The 20092-nt window shown below is 48.0% G+C and overlaps 1 protein-coding gene across 5 annotated transcripts in view; it reads right to left on the reverse strand.

Moving 5' to 3' along the window:
- LOC115203668 (b(0,+)-type amino acid transporter 1) overlaps positions 1-20092 on the reverse strand; it is a 48089-nt gene that overhangs the window by 26466 nt on the left and 1531 nt on the right. Inside the window, exons 2-4 of one of the 5 annotated variants that reach the window (XM_029768590.1) lie at positions 14696-14754; positions 10033-10105; positions 3529-3678 (exon numbers count right to left, since the gene is read on the reverse strand). The gene's annotated coding sequence lies outside the window, so the exon portion shown is untranslated. The remainder of the gene's footprint in view (positions 1-3528; positions 3679-10032; positions 10106-14695; positions 14755-20092) is intronic. The other 4 variants (XM_029768588.1, XM_029768586.1, XM_029768591.1 and 1 more) reach the window with 4 other exon arrangements.

The raw sequence follows: 20092 nt of genomic DNA on the forward strand, positions 1-20092 counted from the left end.
ACCATCACACCTCCTCCTCCATGCTTCACGGTGGGAACCACACATGTGGAGATCATCCGTTCACCTACTCTGCGTCTCACAAAGACACGGCGGTGGAAACAAAAATCGCACATTTTGACTCATCAGACCAAAGGATAGATTTCCACCAGTCTAATGTCGGTTGCTCGTGTTTCTTGGCCCAAGCAAGTCTCTTCTTATTAATGGTGTCCTTTAGTAGTGGTTTCTTCACAGCAATTCGACCATGAAGGCCTGATTCACGAAGTCTCCTCTGAACAGTTGATGTCGAGATGTGTCTGTTATTTGAACTCTGTGAAGCATTTATGTGGGCATCAATTTCTGAGGCTGGTAACTCTAATGAACTTATCCTCTGCAGCAGAGGTAACTCTGGGTCTTCCTTTCCTGTGGCGGTTCTCATGAGAGCCAGTTTCATCATAGTGCGACTGCACTTGAAGTTTCTTGAAATGTTCCGGATTGACTGACCTTCATGTCTTAAAGTAATGATGGACTGTCGTTTCTCTTTGCTTATTTGAGCTGTTCTTGCCATAATATGGACTTGGTCTTTTACCAAATAGGGCTATCTTCTGTATACCACCCCTACCTTGTCACAACACAACCGATTGGCTCAAACGGATTAAGGAAAGAAATTACACAAATTAACTTTTAACAAGGCACGCCTGTTAATTGAAATGCATTCCAGGTGACTACATCATGAAGCTGGTTGAGAGGATCAGGATGTCACCCTACCATCTGTCTGTCTCTCTATCTGACTGTCTGATGTCACCCTACTATCTGTCCTGGTAACCATAGCTACAACTGAGGGTCTGTATCCTGAACAGACAGCCTATTCCCTATGGGCCCTGGTCTAAAGACTGAGGGTCTGTATCCTAACAGACACCCTATTCCCTATGGGCCCTGGTCTAAAGACTGAGGGTCTGTATCCTAACAGACACCCTATTCCCTATGGGCCCTGGTCTAAAGACTGAGGGTCTGTATCCTAACAGACACCCTATTCCCTATGGGCCCTGGTCTAAAGACTGAGGGTCTGTATCCTAACAGACACCCTATTCCCTATGGGCCCTGGTCTAAAGACTGAGGGTCTGTATCCTAACAGACACCCTATTCCCTATGGGCCCTGGTCTAAAGACTGAGGTTCTGTATCCTAACAGACACCCTATTCCCTATGGGCCATGGTCTAAAGACTGAGGTTCTGTATCCTGAACAGACACCCTATTCCCTATGGGCCCTGGTCTAAAGACTGAGGGTCTGTATCCTAACAGACACCCTATTCCCTAGTCATTCTGTTTCAGTGTTTTAGTATATTGATTATGTGGCTGTGGGTTAGCAACAGGCAGGCTGGCGCCTGGGGCAGTAAACACAGTCCTGCGTACTAAATGGAACCCTATTCACTACACAGTGCACTACTTTTGACCAGGGCCCTATGGAACCAGGTCAACAGTAGTGCACTACATAGGGAATAGGGTGCTATTCATGACTCTGCCACAGTAAATACAGTACTGAGTGGGTGTCAATGAGTCACTCGTCCTCATGTCTGTCTGTATGTCCGTCCGTCTCTCAGATTAATTCATTAATTGTTAAATTGCTTTCCCATTGTCACATTTCTGGCTTTATTAGTGGAGTGACAACCGATTAAAATTTGTTTTGGCAATTGTTACCAAAAGCTAATGGTGATTTCAGATAAATAGTTGGGGGGGGGGGGGACAAATTGCCCCCACCCCTAATCTGATAGTGGGGTGGTAGATGTTGTCTGCTCTACGGCTCAGTTTAGGTGCCCACACACACACACACAGACGAGGACCACTCAACTTAGAGAAGCGATCTCAGACAGATACAGCTCAGAGGAGGCCCCAGCTCAGAGGAGGCCCAGCTCAGAGGAGGGCCCAGCTCAGAGGAGGGCCCCAGCTCAGAGGAGGGCCCCAGCTCAGAAGAGGCCCCAGCTCAGAAGAGGCCCAGCTCAGAGGAGGGCCCCAGCTCAGAGGACGGCCCCAGCTCAGAGGAGACCCCCAGCTCAGAGGAGACCCCCAGCTCAGAGGAGACCCCAGCTCAGAAGAGGCCCAGCTCAGAGGAGGGCCCCAGCTCAGAGGAGGGCCCCAGCTCAGAGGAGGGCCCCAGCTCAGAGGAGACCCCCAGCTCAGAGGAGACCCAGCTCAGAAGAGGCCCAGCTCAGAAGAGGACCAGCTCAGAAGAGGACCAGCTCAGAGGAGGGCCCCAGCTCAGAGGAGGGCCCCAGCTCAGAGGAGGGCCCCAGCTCAGAGGAGGACCCCAGCTCAGAGGAGGGCCCCAGCTCAGAGGAGGCCCAGCTCAGAAGAGGACCAGCTCAGCAGCAGATATTCATGTTAAATGGAAAATGTGTGTACATGCAACAACAACAAAAAAATGTTGTTCATCGTATCGAAACTAACCGAATCACATTGATTTGTTCCTCTAACAAATCAAGATGCGTATAAAATCGCCTTGAAAAGGAAATATGAACATTCCTATTAAACTACATATCACTTATAACACATAAGTCCGGTTCTGAAGAGGTATGCTCTGGAAAACAACTCACATGCTGCATCCCAAAATGGCTCCCTATTCTCTGTATAGGGCACTACTGTTGACCAGAGCCCTATGGCACCCTATTCCCTATATAGCGCACTACTGTTGACCAGAGTCAAATGGCACCCTATTCCCTATAGAGCGCACTACTTAACACCAGGGACGTCCCAAATGGCACCCTATTCCCTATATAGCTTTTCTTCATGATACACTATTGCTAAAAGTATGTGGACACCCCTTCAAATTAGTGGATTCAGCATTTTCAGCCACACCCATTGCTGACAGGTGTATAAAAATCGAGCACACAGCCATACATTCTCTATAGACAAACATTGGCAGTAGATGGGCCAGAACTGAAAAGCTCAGCGACCTTCAACGTGGCACCGTCTCAGGATGCCACCTTTCCAACAAGTCAGTTCGTCAAATTTCTGCCCTGCTAGAACTGCCCCCGGTCAACTGCATGTGCTGTTATTGTGAAGTGAAAATGTCCAGGAGCAACAACGGCTCAGCCATGCAGTGGTAGTCCACACAAGCTCACTGAATGGCACCGCCCAGTGCTGAAGTGTGTAAAAATGAATTGTAACGCCGACTGAGAGCCAGGCCTAATCGCCCGACCTCACTAATGCTCATGTGGCTGAATGGAAGCAAGTCCCCGCCGCAATGTACCAACATCTAGTGGAAAGCCTTCCCAGAAGAGTGGAGGCTGTTATAGCATCAAAGTGGGGGACCAACTCTATATTAAATGCTGATGATTTTGTAATGAAATGTTGAAGAAGCAGGGGTCCCACATACTTTTGATCATTTAGTGTAATTGTTTATTGATGTGTTCAGGTAGGATTCATCTGGAAAAGAGACCGTGGTCTCAGCATGACTCCCTGGCTAAATAAAAGGTTCAATATATTGTGACAAATTAAGCGGGAGACAGTCACCAAAATCACCCCAGAATGAGAGTTCTTTCGAACAGAACAGTACCTGTATGTTTCTTTCTCTGTCCTGGTCTGCACAGGCCGCAGGCGTGGTCAAGGTTAGCAGGGTTCGGTACACGAATCGCTTCCAGGTCCAAATGCCAATAGGTAAGTCCAAACAGTTCAGGTCATACACAGTAAATCCAACTGATATACACTGCTCAAAAAAATAAAGGGAACACTTAAACAACACAATGTAACTCCAAGTCAATCACACTTCTGTGAAATCAAACTGTCCACTTAGGAAGCGACACTGATTGACAATAAATTTCACATGCTGTTGTGCAAATGGAATAGACAACAGGTGGAAATTATAGGCAATTAGCAAGACACCCCCAATAAAGGAGTGGTTCTGCAGGTGGGGACCACAGACCACTTCTCAGTTCCTATGCTTCCTGGCTGATGTTTTGGTCACTTTTGAATGCTGGCGGTGCTTTCACTCTAGTGGTAGCATGAGACGGAGTCTACAACCCATACAAGTGGCTCAGGTAGTGCAGCTCATCCAGGATGGCACATCAATGCGAGCTGTGGCAAGAAGGTTTGCTGTGTTTGTCAGTGTAGTGTCAAGAGCATGGAGGCGCTACCAGGAGACAAGCCAGTACATCAGGAGACGTGGAGGAGGCCGTAGGAGGGCAACAACCCAGCAGCAGGACTGCTACCTCCGCCTTTGTGCAAGGAGGAGCAGGAGAAGCACTGCCAGAGCCCTGCAAAATGACCTCCAGCAGGCCACAAATGTGCATGTGTCTGCTCAAACGGTCAGAAACAGACTCCATGAGGGTGGTATGAGGGCCCGACGTCCACAGGTGGGGGTTGTGCTTACAGCCCAACACCGTGCAGGACGTTTGGCATTTGCCAGAGAACAACAAGATTGGCAAATTCGCCACTGGTGCCCTGTGCTCTTCACAGATGAAAGCAGGTTCACACTGAGCACGTGACAGACGTGACAGAGTCTGGAGACGACGTGGAGAACGTTCTGCTGCCTGCAACATCCTCCAGCATGACCGGTTTGGCGGTGGGTCAGTCATGGTGTGGGGTGGCATTTCTTTGGGGGGCCGCACAGCCCACCATGTGCTAGTCAGAGGTAGCCTGACTGCCATTAGGTACCGAGATGAGATCCTCAGACCCCTTGTGAGACCATATGCTGGTGCGGTTGGCCCTGGGTTCCTCCTAATGCAAGACAATGCTAGACCTCATGTGGCTGGAGTGTGTCAGCAGTTCCTGCAAGAGGAAGGCATTGATGCTATGGACTGGCCCGCCCGTTCCCCAGACCTGAATCCAATTGAGCACATCTGGGACATCATGTCTCGCTCCATCCACCAACGCCACGTTGCACCACAGACTGTCCAGGAGTTGGCGGATGCTTTAGTCCAGGTCTGGGAGGAGATCCCTCAGGAGACCATCTGCCACTTCATCAGGAGCATGCCCAGGCGTTGTGGGGAGGTCATACAGGCACGTGGAGGCCACACACACTACTGAGCCTCATTTTGACTTGTTTTAAGGACATTACATCAAAGTTGGATCAGCCTGTAGTGTGGTTTTCCACTTTCATTTTGAGTGTGACTCCAAATCCAGACCTCCATGGGTTGATAAATTGGATTTCCATTATTTATTTTTGTGTGATTTTGTTGTCAGCACATTCAACTATGTAAAGAAAAAAGTATTTAATAAGATTATTTCTTTCATTCAGATCTAGGATGTGTTGTTTAAGTGTTCCCTTTATTTTTTTGAGCAGTATATATTGTCACTTCCTCTTTGGTTCACAGATCCCCCAGCCCTTTCCTCTCTCTCTTCCTGGTTTGTCTTGACCCCTTATCTGTGGGTCAGCCCCACCTTCTGAGCGTTCCCCTTGCTTCTGGAGATTGGAGTTTTTGGTGGTTGGCCATTTTGTGATCTGTAGTTCTGGTCGGGGGGGCATTTTAGTGATAGGGCAGAGCCCGTTTATTAGTTCTGCCCTCACATATCTACCATTTATCACTCGGCCCCCTTCTTTTGCCACACATCTCCCCCCTAGCTTCGACCACCGAGGTCGGGTTACCGCAGAAAAATAGTCATGCATGCGGTATAACCCATCCACATTTCCCATTTCATCAAAGTGAAACGGTTGGAGACTCAAAAACCACCGCATCACCCGAGCGTTCTTCTCTTTAGCCCTATGCATCCAGGTGAGTGGTGCATGGTCACTGATGAGGGTGAGGTGGCGCCCTAGCAGGTAGTATTTTATGCTTTCTAGGGCCTACTTTACTGCCAGCTAATCTTTCTCAACGACTGAGTAGTTGGTTTCCCGTGGTTCCAGCTTCCTGCTTAAAAACAGGATGGGGTGTTCCACCCCTTCAACCTCCTGGGAGAGCACGGCTACCAAGCCGACCTCTGAGGCATCCGTCTGAACAACAAACTCTCGCTCAAAGTCTGGTATTACCAGCACTGGATTACAGCAGAGAGCCTCCTGTAATGTTATAAATGCTTTGGTGTCCCTTTCATCCCATTTTACCATGTGTGGCCGTCTGGCTCTAGTTATGTCAGTGAGTGGGGCGACCACTGTGGCATAATTTGGGATGAACTTCTGGTCGTAACCGATCAACCCTAGAAAGGCTCGAACCTGCTTCTTATTTACTGGTCTCGGCCATCCTCTAATTGCCTCAACCTTCTTCAGTTGGTATTTGATTAACCCTCTTCTCACGGTGTATCCCAGATACTCCTCTAACCCCACGTAACACTTGGCAGGGTTCGCCGTGAGCTCTGCCTTTCTAAGGGCGTCTAGCGCTGCCTGTACCCTGGGGTAAGTGAGATTCCCAATCTGGGCTGTAGATCCCCACGTCATCTGAGCGTAAATTCTGTGCGGTTTTAGGACTTGGTCCATTAGCCATTGAAAGGTGGGTCCCTGCGTAAGCCGAATGGCATGACGGTGTAATGAAACAAACCGTCAGGGGTTGCAAAGGCTGTCTTTTCTTTGGCTCTGGGGGTCAATTTGCCAGTAACCTTTGGCTAGGTCCAGGGTCGTAATGTACCGAGCTTTACCAGTTTTCTCCAGCAGTTCATCTACTCGGGGCATGAGGTAGGCATCACACGTGAAGATTTAATGTACCTTCTGAAAATCATTTCAAAACCTCCAAGACCCATCAGGCTTGGAGACCATCACAATTGGACTAGACCACTCCCTATGTGACTCTTCAACCACTCCATCTGTCAACATTTTTCTCTGTTCCAATCGCGGCTCGTCGAGCCTCGGGTACCCGATACAGCCTCATGCTCACTTTTCTCCCTGGTAGGGAAACGATATCATGAGCTGTAACCTCAGTTCGGCCGGGTATCCCTGACAACACATCTTTGTTTTTATAAACCAGGGTCTTTACTTCCTGTACTTGTGCTGGGGACAGAGTAGTCTTTACTTCCTGTACTTGTGCTGGGGACAGAGTAGTCTTTACTTCCTGTACTTGTGCTGGGGACAGAGTAGTCTTTACTTCCTGTACTTGTGCTGGGGACAGAGTAGGTGAAACATGCACTTCGACTGCCTCCTGAGTGGGTATGGGGTACGTGACAATGTGTTTCTCTCTCTCGCCATGCTTTTAACTGGTTAATGTGATAGATCTGGTCCGGGGACCGACGACCTGGCTGACGGATCCGATACTGAACTTCTATTCTCTCCAGCATTTCATATGGTTCTTTCCATGTGGCTAGTAGTTTACACTCTGACGTGGGGACCAGCACTAACAGCTTATCTTTCAGTTGAAATTCCCTCAGGGTAGCCTGCCGGTTATAAGTGTGCCGGTGGTGCTCTTGTGCTTGCCTCATGTGCTCGCAGACGATGGGCGTGACTGTGGCTATCCTGTCTTGCATTGCCGTGATGTGCTCTATAACAGTAGTATAAGAGGTGGATTGGTGCTCCCAGGTTTCTCGGGCGATGTCTAAGATTCCCCTCGGGGTGCCTCCCATATACCAGCTCAAAGGGTGAAAACCCCAGCGAGGCTTGGGAAAACCTCTCTAATTGAAAACATCAGATACGGCAACATGCAATCCCAGTTTATTCCATCCTTATCGATTACCTTCCTGAGCATTGACTTCAGGGTGAGGTTGAATCTCTCAATCATCCCGTCCATCTGCGGATGGTAAACTGATGTCCTCAACTGTTTCACCTGCCATAAGGTGGGACATAAAGGGGGTCCCCTGGTCAGTAAGGCTCTCCTTTGGAATCCCTACCCTGGTGAACAGGAGCATGAATTCTTTGGCAATAATTTTGGAAGCCATCGTCCGCAGGGGAATGCATTCAGGGTAGCGAGTGGCATAATTTAGGATGACCAGAATGTATTGGTGCCCTATTGCGGATTTGGGTAGCGGAACAACTATATCCTTCGCTATCCTCTCAAATGGCATTTTGATTATGGGGAGTGGCACTAACAGGCTTCTAACAGCTGGTTGGGGAGCTGTTAACTGGCACTCGGGGCACTCTCCACAATGTCGAGCCACCTCAGCCTGAATTCCTGGCAGTAAAACCTCCTCACATTCCGGTCTCGGTTTTTATCGATACCAAGGTGTCCCCCCCAGAAAATGCCCATGAGCTAGGTCCAGTACTGTTCACCGGTACCGGGTGGGGACCAACAACTGTTCTACCACATCAACCCTTATGTTTGAGACTCTGTACCCCAAACCCTTTTTCATGATGGAGTGGGGGACACTATTAGGCATCGTCCTATCATATATGGGGGTACCATCTACGACTTGCACATCTGCTCTGACTTGCTGCTGGGTTGGATCCTGGTTCTGGGCCATCCCAAAATTAGTCAGGGACCCTGCCAGGTCTGTTGGTTCTAGATTGTCACCCTCTGGATCTAGATGGACCCCGGCCCCACTAGTACCGGGCTGCCCGTTATTGATGTGGTCTGACCCTTCTTCCTCATCCTCCTCTACTAGCACCTATGAGGTTGGTCCCTGGGAGACCTTCTCTTTTCTTGGCTTTGGTTGAGGGCTACATGCTACTTCCTGCTTGGTCAGGGGTGTTGGGCTTCTCAAATATGCCGTTCTTTTGGCCTAACCTCGCAAAGTTAGGAAAGTATCTGCCCAGTATTATACCATACGCCATCTTCTGGACCACGCGATCCTCATAATCCAGCAGCCCGTCCTCAGTTTGTATGCTCACTAAGACTGTGGGGTACGGGCAGGTATCCTGACTTGTATCTAGTTTATGAGTCGGCACTAGGTTTGCAACGACCAAGGTTGACATACTGTCGGAATCAAGCAGGGCTGCAACCTCTTTCCCTTCAACCTTCACCATGCACATACGTTAGTTTCTTGGTCTTTCAAGTACAGCGGTTACCACAGGACATGCATACAATATATCAGTGTCTTCTTTTTCACTGAGGTTACATTGCATTGGCTCTTCTAATAGGGCAGTATGCCACAATATGTCCCGGTCTATTACAATTGTAACAGATAATAGGATTTTTGGGGGGGGCCCCACAACCCCCGGTCCCGGTTTCCGGCTTTTTTCAGTGTCTCGCCCCCAGTCTGATTCTTTCCTCACAGCCCCACATAGCTCTCTTCCCCCTCCCAATGCTGCAACAATCTTACCCTGTCCTTGGGTTTGCCCAGGCCTAGGGATCTTTCCTCCTGTGCCTGATCAGCTGTTCCTGCCATACAACAACACCATTCAACCAGGGCCACTAGATGGTCGGCGGCAAGTACCTTGTTCCGGCCAACCCATCGTCAAACTTCTCGGGGTAGACCTCACTGAAACTGGTCGAGTACGATGGTCTCAACGATCTCGGCGGATGAACGGGTCTCCGGTCGCAACCATTTCCCGTTCCAGGTGAATCAAGTCGAACATCTGTGTTCGGGGGGTTGTCCAAGTCTGTAGGTCCACTGGTGAAAGCGATGGTCCCTCACGGTATTGGTCACTCCAAGTCAGAATCTCTCCCTTTAGTTTATCGTAATCCTGTGCATCTTTGAACACCAGATCGAAATATGCTTTTTTAACGTCTCCTGCCAGGTATGGTGCCAGAAGCCCTGCCCATTTCGGCCACTTCTCTCTCATGCTCTGCCGTCCTTTCGAAGGTGGTGAGGCTTCCACATCATCCTGCTTTGTCAGTTTTTGAAGAAAATGATTGGCCCGCCTCTGGGTATTTGCAGCTCGTAACTGAGCACCAAATTTGGTCCGCTAGCCCATTTAAGCCTTCTCTTAACTCCTGGGTGTTTCTCTCTTGCTCCTCTCTGAGCAGCTGGTTGGTGCGGTGCTGGACCTGTAACGTGTCATGATGCATTCGCATTGCAATCCTGATGAGCTATTTGTTGAGCTCTAGTTGCCTCTTGTTGGGCTGCCGCTGCTTGTAACAGTGCCTGTATGGCTCCCTCCATACTCATTTTCCCTGAACAAACTGTACGAAACAAACAAAGCCACAACAAAAAAACCTGACTCCTCTTTGGAGTGCTAACAATATAAGGTATATATATATATGTGTTGAAATTATACCACCTCCTGTATAGAAATGATACCCACCTCCTGTATAGGAATGATACTCACCTCCTGTATAGAAATGTTTGTAGTTGTGTTTGATGCAGGAACCCAGGGATGTCTTCAGATAACTCTCTGGAAGCTGAAACAAAGATGCACACATTGGAAATGGTTGCACACACACACACACACACACACACACACACACACACACACACACACACACACACACACACACACACACACACACACACACACACACACACACACACACACACACACACACACAGTGGTGGAAAAAGTACCCAATTGTCATACTTGAGTAAAAGTAAAGATCCCTTAATAGAAAAAAGTAAAAGTGAAAGTCACCCAGTAAAATACTACTTGAGTAAATGTAAAACATTATTTGGTTTTAAATATATTGAAGTATCAAAGTAAATGTAGTTGATAAATTGAAAATAAAATAAATATATACATTTTTTCAGCAATCCAGATGGCACCATTTTAAATTTACAGATAGACAGGGTCACACTCCAACACAAAGACATGATTTAAAAACAAAGCATTTGTGTTTAGTGAGTCGTCCAGATCAGAGGCAGTAGGGATGACCAGGGATGTTCTCTGTTTAGTGAGTCCTCCAGATCAGAGGCAGTAGGGATGACCAGGGATGTTCTCTGTTTAGTGAGTCCTCCAGATCAGAGGCAGTAGGGATGACCAGGGATGTTCTCTGTTTAGTGAGTCTACCAGATCAGAGACAGTAGGGATGACCAGGGATGTTCTCTGTTTAGTGAGTCGTCCAGATCAGAGGCAGTAGGGATGACCAGGGATGTTCTCTGTTTAGTGAGTCCTCCAGATCAGAGGCAGTAGGGATGACCAGGGATGTTCTCTGTTTAGTGAGTCCTCCAGATCAGAGGCAGTAGGGATGACCAGGGATGTTCTCTGTTTAGTGAGTCCTCCAGATCAGAGGCAGTAGGGATGACCAGGGATGTTCTCTGTTTAGTGAGTCCTCCAGATCAGAGGCAGTAGGGATGACCAGGGATGTTCTCTGTTTAGTGAGTCCTCCAGATCAGAGGCAGTAGGGATGACAAGGGATATCTTCAACCCCTTGGGTTGTGCCATGGCGGAGATATTTGTGGGCTATACTCGGCCTTGTCTCAGGATGGTATGTTGGTGGTTGAAGGTATCCCTCTAGTGGTGTGGGGGCTGTGCTTTGGCAAAGTGGGTGGGGTTATATCCTGCCTGTTTGGCCCTGTCTGGGGGAATCATCGGATGGGGCCACAGTGTCTCCTGACCCCTCCTGTCTCAGCCTCCAGTATTTATGCTGCAGTAGTTTATGTGTTGGGGGCTAGGGTCAGTCTGTTACATCTGAAGTATTTCTCCAGTGTCCTGTGTGAATTTAAATATGCTCTCTCTAATTCTCTCTTTCTTTCTTTCTTTCTTTCTTTCTTTCTTTCTTTCTTTCTTTCTTTCTTTCTCTCTCTCTCTCGGGGGACCTGAGCCCTAGGACCATGACTCAGGACTACCTGGCATGATGACTCCTCGCTGTCCCCAGTCCACCTAGCCGTGCTGTTGCTCCAGTTTCAACTGTTCTGCCTGCGGCTATGGAACCCTGACCTGTTCAGCGGACGTGCTACCTGTCCCAGACCTGCTGTTTTCAACTCTCTAGAGACAGCAGGAGCAGTAGAGATACTCTCAATGATCGGCTATGAAAAGCCAACTGACATTTACTCTTGAGGTGCTGACTTGTTGACCCTCAACAACTACTGAGATTATTATTATTTGACCATGCTGGTCATTTATGAACATTTGAACATCTTGGCCATGTTCTGTTATAATCTCCACCCGGCACAGACAGAAGAGGACTGGCCACCCCTCATAGCCTGGTTCCTCTCTAGGTTTCTTCCTAGCTTCTGGCCTTTCTAGGGAGTTTTTCCTAGCCACCGTGCTTCTACACCTGCATTGCTTGCTGTTTGGGGGTTTTAGGCTGGGTTTCTGTACAGCACTTTGAGATATCAGCTGATGTAAGAAGGGCTTTATAAATTGATTTGATTTGATTAGGATGTTCTCTGTTTAGTGAGTCCTCCAGATCAAAGGCAGTAGGGATGACCAGGGATGTTCTCCTGATAAGTGTGTGAATTTGTAACGTTCGTCGTTATAGAGGGACCAAGGCGCAGCGGAGGTTTGGTTCATCATCATTTTTATTAGAACGGTGAACCAGCAAAACAATAAACGATACCATGAACGAACAGCTTCACAGGCTACGAATAGCAATGCAAATACAATTCCCCACCAACAGCGTGGGGGAAAATGAACTTAAATGAGATCCCAATCAGAGACAACTAGCGACAGCTGTCTCTGATTGGGAAGACAGAAACCAACATAGAAATACTCCCCAATAGAGCCAACACAAGGCTCCAACGCAAAACAGAAAACAAACACAGGAAAACCACCCAACATAAACCACCCTGACCCAAAACACCTGAGTTCACCCGGTCAGGACGTGACAGTACCCCCCCCTCAACGGTGCGTACTCCCGGCGCACCAAACTTAAGTCTATTAGGGGGGGGAATCCGGGTGGGTGCCTCACCCTCGGTGGAGGCTCTGGCCCCGGGCGTGTTCTCCCCCCCGCCTCCACCTTAGCCCTACCCCTCTGGCCCGGACTGGACCACTGTGGAGCGGCATGCCCAGGCTCTGGAGCGGAGCCGTCGCCCGGAACAGGATTGGGCACCGGTGGACCGGACCCGGGCCGTGCCGGACTGGGAACACGCACCACTGGTTTGGTGCGGGCAGCAGGGACGGGCCGGACAGGACTGGGGACACGCACCACTGACTTGGTGCGGGGAGCAGGGACGGGCCGGACAGGACTGGGGACACGCACCACTAACCTGGTGCGGGGAGCAGGAACGGGCCGGACAGGACTGGGAACACGCACCTCTGACTTGGTGCGGGGAGCAGGAACGGGCCGGACAGGACTGGGGACACGCACCACTAACCTGGTGCGGGGAGCAGGGACGGGCCGGACAGGACTGGGGACACGCACCACTAACCTGGTGCGGGGAGCAGGGACGGGCCGGACAGGACTGGGGACACGCACCACTAACCTGGTGCGGGGAGCAGGGACGGGCCGGACAGGACTGGGGACACGCACCACTAACCTGGTGCGGGGAGCAGGGACGGGCCGGACAGGACTGGGGACACGCACCACTAACCTGGTGCGGGGAGCAGGAACGGGCCGGACAGGACTGGGGACACGCACCACTAACCTGGTGCGGGGAGCAGGAACGGGCCGGACAGGACTGGGAACACGCACCTCTGACTTGGTGCGGGGAGCAGGAACGGGCCGGACAGGACTGGGGACACGCACCACTAACCTGGTGCGGGGAGCAGGGACGGGCCAGACAGGACTGTGAACACGTACTGGTGCCCTGAAGCGTGGAGCCGGTTTAGCCACTCGTCCTGGCTGGATGCCCATCCTAGCACGGCATGTGCTGGGCATGTCCACCGGACGTACCGGGCTGTGCGGGCGCACTGGCGACACACCGCGCAACTCCGCTTCCCGTGGCCTGGAGCGGGGAGCAGGGACGGGCCGGACAGGACTGTGGACACGCACCGTGGGCATGGTGCGGGGAGCAGGGACGGGCCAGACAGGACTGTGAACACGTATAGGTGACCTGTAGCGTGGAGCTGTTTTAGCCACTCGTCCCGGCTGGATTCCCATCTTAGCACGGCATGTGCTGGGTCTGTCCACCGGACGCACTGGGCTGTGCGGGCGCACTGGCGACACAGCGCGCAACTCCGCATACCAGGGCTCCTCCTCCAGATCTTCCCTCTGCAGGTCCTCAATCAACTGCCTCATCCTCGTCTCTTCCTCCGCCGTCATCCCCCACGAGAGCAGTGGTCTGGGCTCTTCCTCTGCCCTACCGGACCACCCCATTAGCCCCCCCCCAAAATTTTCTTGGGGCTGTTTTCCGGGCCTCCTCGACCGCCGCCTGCGACTCCGTCTACCGGCTGGCTTTTCCTCCTCGACCTGGGAGTCCGTCCGCCAGGGTCCTTTCCCCGACATGATCTCCTCCCAGGTCCAGAACTCCTTTCCCTCGCGAGCCCATCTCTCGCGCTCCTTTTCCTCCCGCTGCTTGGTCCTGGTTCGGTGGGGAATTCTGTAACGTTCGTCGTTATAGAGGGACCAAGGCGCAGCGGAGGTTTGGTTCATCATCATTTTTATTAGAACGGTGAACCAGCAAAACAATAAACGATACCATGAACGAACAGCTTCACAGGCTACGAATAGCAATGCAAATACAATTCCCCACCAACAGCGTGGGGGAAAATGAACTTAAATGAGATCCCAATCAGAGACAACTAGCGACAGCTGTCTCTGATTGGGAAGACAGAAACCAACATAGAAATACTCCCCAATAGAGCCAACACAAGGCTCCAACGCAAAACAGAAAACAAACACAGGAAAACCACCCAACATAAACCACCCTGACCCAAAACACCTGAGTTCACCCGGTCAGGGCGTGACAGAATTGGACCATTTCCTGTCCTGCTAAGCATTCGAAATGTAACGAGTACTTTTGAGTGTCAGGGAAAATGTATGGAGTAAAAAGTACATACTTTTCTTTAGGAATGTAGCGATGTAAAAGTTGTCAAAAATCTAAATAGTAAAGTGCAGATACCCAACAAATCGATTTAAGTACTTTTTACTTTTACTTACAGTATTTTTACTTACATTGCCTTGCAAAAGTATTTTTCCCTCTTGGCGTTTTTCCTATTTTGCTGCATGACAACCTGTAATTTAAATGTATTTTTATTTGGATTTCATGTAATGGACAGACACAAAATAGTCCAAATTGGTGAAGTGAAATGAAAAAAAATTACTTGTTTCAAAATAAATGAAAAAATGTAAAACGGAAAAGTGGTGCGTGCATATGTATTCACCCCCTTTGCTATGAAGCCCCTAAATAAGATTTGGTGCAACCAATTACCTTCAGAAGTCACATAATTAGTTAGATTGCAGACAGGGGAACTTTATTTAAGTGTCACATGATCTCAGTATATATACACATGTTCTGAAAGGCCTCAGAGTCTCAGAGTCTGCAACACCACAAAGCAAGGGGCACCACCAAGCAAGCTGCACCATGAAGACCAAGGATCTCTAAACAGGTCAGTGACAAAGTTGTGGAGAAGTACAGATTTGGGTTGGGTTATAAAAAATATCATAAACTTTGAACATCCCACAGAGGTGTCATTAAATCAATTATTATAAAATGGAAATACACATGGAATAAACAAACGTACAGTCAATAACACAATAGAAAAATCCATATACAGTGTGTGCAAATGTAGCAAGATTAGGGAGGTAAGGCAATAAATAGGCCATAGTGGCAAAATAATTACAATTTAACAATTAAACACTGGAATGGTAGATGTACAGAAGATGAATGTGAAAGTAGAGATACTGGGGTGCAAAGGAGCAAGATAAATAAATAAATAATACTATGGGGATGAGGTAGTTGGGTGGGCTGTTTACAGATGGGCTGTGTACAGGTGCAATGATTGGTAAGCTGCTTTGACAGCTGATGCATAAAGTTAGTGAGGGAGATATAAGACTAGAGTTTCAGTGTTTTTTGCAATTCGTTCCAGTCATTGGCAGCAGAGAACTGGAAGGAAAGACTGATATAGTCGTAGCCAAAAGTTTTGTGAATGACACAAATATTAATTGCACAAAGTTTGCTGCTTCAGTATCTTTAGATATTTTTGTCAGATGTTACTATGGAATACTGAAGTATAATTACAAGCATTTCATAAGTGTCAAAGGCTTTTATTGACAATTACATGAAGTTGATGCAGAGTCAATATTTGCAGTGTTGACCCTTCTTTTTCAAGACCTCTGCAATCCCCCCTGGCATGCTGTCAATTAACTTCTGGGCCACATCCTGACTGATAGCAGCCCATTCTTGCATAATCAATGCTTGGAGTTTGTCAGAATTTGTGGGTTTTTGTTTGTCCACCCGCCTCTTGAGGATTGACCACAAGTTCTCAATGGGATTAAAGGTCTGGGGAGTTTCCTGGCCATGGACCCAAAATATCGATGTTTTGTTCCCCGAGCCACTTAGTTATCACTTTTGAATTAGGAGCTCCATCATGCTGGAAAAGGCATTGTTCGTCCCAAACTGTTCCTGGATGGTTGGGAGAAGTTGCTCTCGGAGGATGTGTTGGTACCATTCTTTATTCATGGCTATGTTCTTTGGCAAAATTGTGAGTGAGCCCACTCCCTTGGCTGAGAAGCAACCCCACATATGAATAGTCTCAAGATGCTTTACTGTTGGCATGACACAGGACTGATGGTAGCGCTCACCTTGTCTTCTCCAGACAAGCTTTTTTCCGGATGTCCCAAACAATCGGAAAGTGGATTCAAAAAAGTCTTCGCCCCACTGTTCATGCAGATGCACTCACACCTGCCTGCTGCCATTCCTGAGCAATCTCTGTACTGGTGGTTCCCCAATCCTGCAGCTGAATCAACTTTAGGAGACGGTCCTGGTGCTTGCTGGACTTTCTTGGGCGCCCTGAAGCCCTCTTCACAACAATTGAACCGCTCTCTTTGAAGTTCTTGATGATCCGATAAATGGTTGATTTAGGTGCAATCTTACTGGCAGTAATATCTTTGCCTGTGAAGCCCTTTTTGTGCAATGCAATGATGACGGCACGTGTTTCCTTCCAGGTAACCATGGTTGACAGAGGATGAACAATGATTCCAAGCACCACCCTCCGTTTGAAGCTTCCAGTCTGTTATTCAAACTCAATCAGCATGACAGAGTGATCTCCAGCCTTGTCCTCGTCAACACTCACACCTGTGTTAAGGAGAGAATCATTGACATGATGTCAGCTGGTCCTTTTGTGGCAGGGCTGAAATGCAGTGGAAATGTTTTTTGGGGGATTCAGTTAATTTGCATGGCAAAGAGGGACTTTGTGATTAATTGCAATTCATCTGATCACTCTTCATAACATTCTGGAGTATATGCAAATTGCCATCATACAAACTGAAGCAGCAGACTTTGTGAAAATTAATATTTGTGTCATTCTCAAAAATGTTGGCCACGATTGTAGATAACCTGGAGCCAGTGGGTTTGGCGACGAATTTGAAGCAAGGGCCAGTCAATGAGAGCATACAGGTCGCAGTGGTGGGTAGTATATGTGGCTTTGGTGACAAAACAGATGGCACTGTGATAGACTACATCCAATTTGTTGAGTAGAGTGTTGGAGGCTATTTTGTAAATGACATCGCCGATGTCAAGGATTGGTAGGATAATCAGTTTTAAGAGGGTATGTTTGGCAGCATGAGTGAAGGATAGTTTGATGCCAAATAGGAAGCCGATTCTATAAATAATTTTGGATTGGAGATGCTTAATGTGAGTCTGGAAGGAGAGTTTGCAGTCTAATCAGATACCTAGGTTTTTGTAGTTGTCCACACATTCTAAGTCAGAACCATCCAGAGTAATGATGCTGGACAGGTGGGTGTGTGCGGGCAGTGATCGGTTGAAGAGCATGCATTTAGTTTTACTAGCATTTAAGAGTAGTTGGAGGCCACAGAAGGAGTGTTGTATGTCATTGAAGCTCGTCTGGAGGTTTGTTACCACATTGTCCAAAGAAGGGCCAGAAGTATACAGAATGGTGTCGTCTGCGTAGAGGTGGATCAGAGAATCACCAGCAGCAAGAGCGACATCATTGATGTATACAGAGAAAAGAGTCGGCCTGAGAATTGAACCCTGTGGCACACCCATAGAAACTGCCGGAGGTCCAGACAACAGGCCCTCCGATTTGACACACTGAACTCTGAGAAGTAGTTGGTGAACCAGGTGGGGCATGCTTTTTCAAGATGGTGAGCAAGGCAGTTTTAAAGAATAAATCTTCTACTGATGGAATGAGGTCAATATCCTTCCAGGATACCTTGGCCAGGTCGATTATAAAGACCTGCTCCCTGAAGTGTTTTAGGGAGCGTTTGACAGTGATGAGGGGAGGTCGTTTGACCGCGGACCCATTACAGACACAGGCAATGAGGCCGTGATTGCTGAGTCCCTGGTTGAAGACAGCAAAGGTGTATTTAGAGGGCAGATTGGGCAAGATGACATCTATGAGGGTGCCCGTGTTTACGGATTTAGGGTTGTACCTGGTAGGTTCCTTGAGAATTTGTGCGAGATTGAGGGAATCTAGTTTAGATTGTAGGACAGCTGGGGTGTTAACCTGTTGGGGGTAGGGGGCAGTATTTACACGGCCGGATAAAAAACGTACCCGATTTAATCTGGTTATTACTACTGCCCAGAAACTAGAATATGCATATAATTATTGGCTTTGGATAGAAAACACCCTAAAGTTTCTAAAACTGTTTGAATGGTGTCTGTGAGTATAACAGAACTCATTTGGCAGGCAAAAACCTGAGAAGATTCTGTACAGGAAGTGCCTTCTCTGACCATTCCTTGAGCTTCTTGACTCTGTTTATTGAAGACTGAGGATTTTTGCTGTAACGTGACACTTCCTACGGCTCCCATAGGCTCTCAGAAGGCGGGAAAAAGCTGAATGATGTAATTCCAGCCACTGGCTGAAAAACATTAGCGCTTTTGGAAAGTGCTCTATCAGAGGACAATGGGCTGAGGCGCGTGCACGAGTCGACCCCATGTTTTTATTTTCTCTCCCGTTGAACCTAAACACGCTTTCCCGGTCTGAATATTATCGCTTTTTTACGAGAAAATTGGCATAAAAATTGATTTTAAACAGCGGTTGACATGCTTCGAAGTACGGTAATGGAATATTTAGATTTGTTTTGTCACGAAATGCGTCGTGCACGTCACCCTTCTTTACCATTCGGATAGTGTCTTGAACGCACGAACAAAACAGAGGATATTTGAACATAACTATGGATTATTTTGAACCAAACCAACATTTGTTATTGAAGTAGAAGTCCTGGGAGTGCATTCTGACGAAGACAGCAAAGGCAATAACATTTCTCTTATAGTAAATCTGATTTTGGTGAGGGCTAAACTTGGTGAGTGTATAAATAGCTAGCCCTGTGATGCCGGGCTATCTACTGAGAATATTGCAAAATGTGCTTTCACCGAAAAGCTATTTTAAAATCGGACATAGCGAGTGCATAGAGGAGTTCTGTATCTATAATTCTTAAAATAATTGTTATGTTTTTTGTGAACGTTTATCGTGAGTAATTTAGTAAATTCACCGGAAGTTTGCGGGGGTATGCTAGTTCTGAACGTCACATGCTAATGTAAAAAGCTGTTTTTTGATATAAATATGAACTTGATTGAACAAAACATGCATGTATTGTATAACATAATGTCCTAGAGTTGTCATCTGATGAAGATCATCAAAGGTTAGTGCTGCATTTAGCTGTGGTTTGGGTTTATGTGACATTATATGCTAGCTTGAAAAATGGGTGTCTGATTATTTCTGGCTGGGTACTCTGCTGACATAATCTAATGTTTTGCTTTCGTTGTAAAGCCTTTTTGAAATCGGACAGTGTGGTTAGATTAACGAGAGTCTTGTCTTTAAAATGGTGTAAAATAGTCATATGTTTGAGAAATTGAAGTAATAGCATTTCTAAGGTATTTGAATAACGCGCCACGGGATTCAACTGGCTGTTGAGTAGGTGGGACGATTTCGTCCCACCGACCCTAGAGAGGTTAAGCATATCCCAGTTTAGGTCGCCTAACAGTACAAACTCTGAAGATAGATGGGGGGCAATTAATCCACATATGGTGTCCAGGGCACAGCTGGGGGCAGAGGGGGGGGTCTATAGCAAGTGGCAACAGTGAGAGACTTATTTCTGGGAAGGTGGATTTTTAAAAGTCGAAGCTCGAACTGTGGGCACAGACCTGGCTTTATGGAAGAGTGGCCTGAAAAAAGCCATTGCTTAAAGACAAAAATAAGCAAACACGTTTGGTGTTCGCCAAAAGATATGTGGGAGACTCCCCAAACATATGGAAGAAGGTACTCTGGTCAGATGAGACTAAAATGTAGCTTTCTGGCCATCAAGGAAAGCGCTATGTCTGGTGCAAACCCAAACACCTCTCATCACCCCGAGAACACCATCCCCACAGATAAGCATGGTGGTGGCAGC

This window comes from Salmo trutta, chromosome 12 (assembly GCF_901001165.1).
Source record: "Salmo trutta chromosome 12, fSalTru1.1, whole genome shotgun sequence".
Taxonomy (NCBI): domain Eukaryota; kingdom Metazoa; phylum Chordata; class Actinopteri; order Salmoniformes; family Salmonidae; genus Salmo; species Salmo trutta.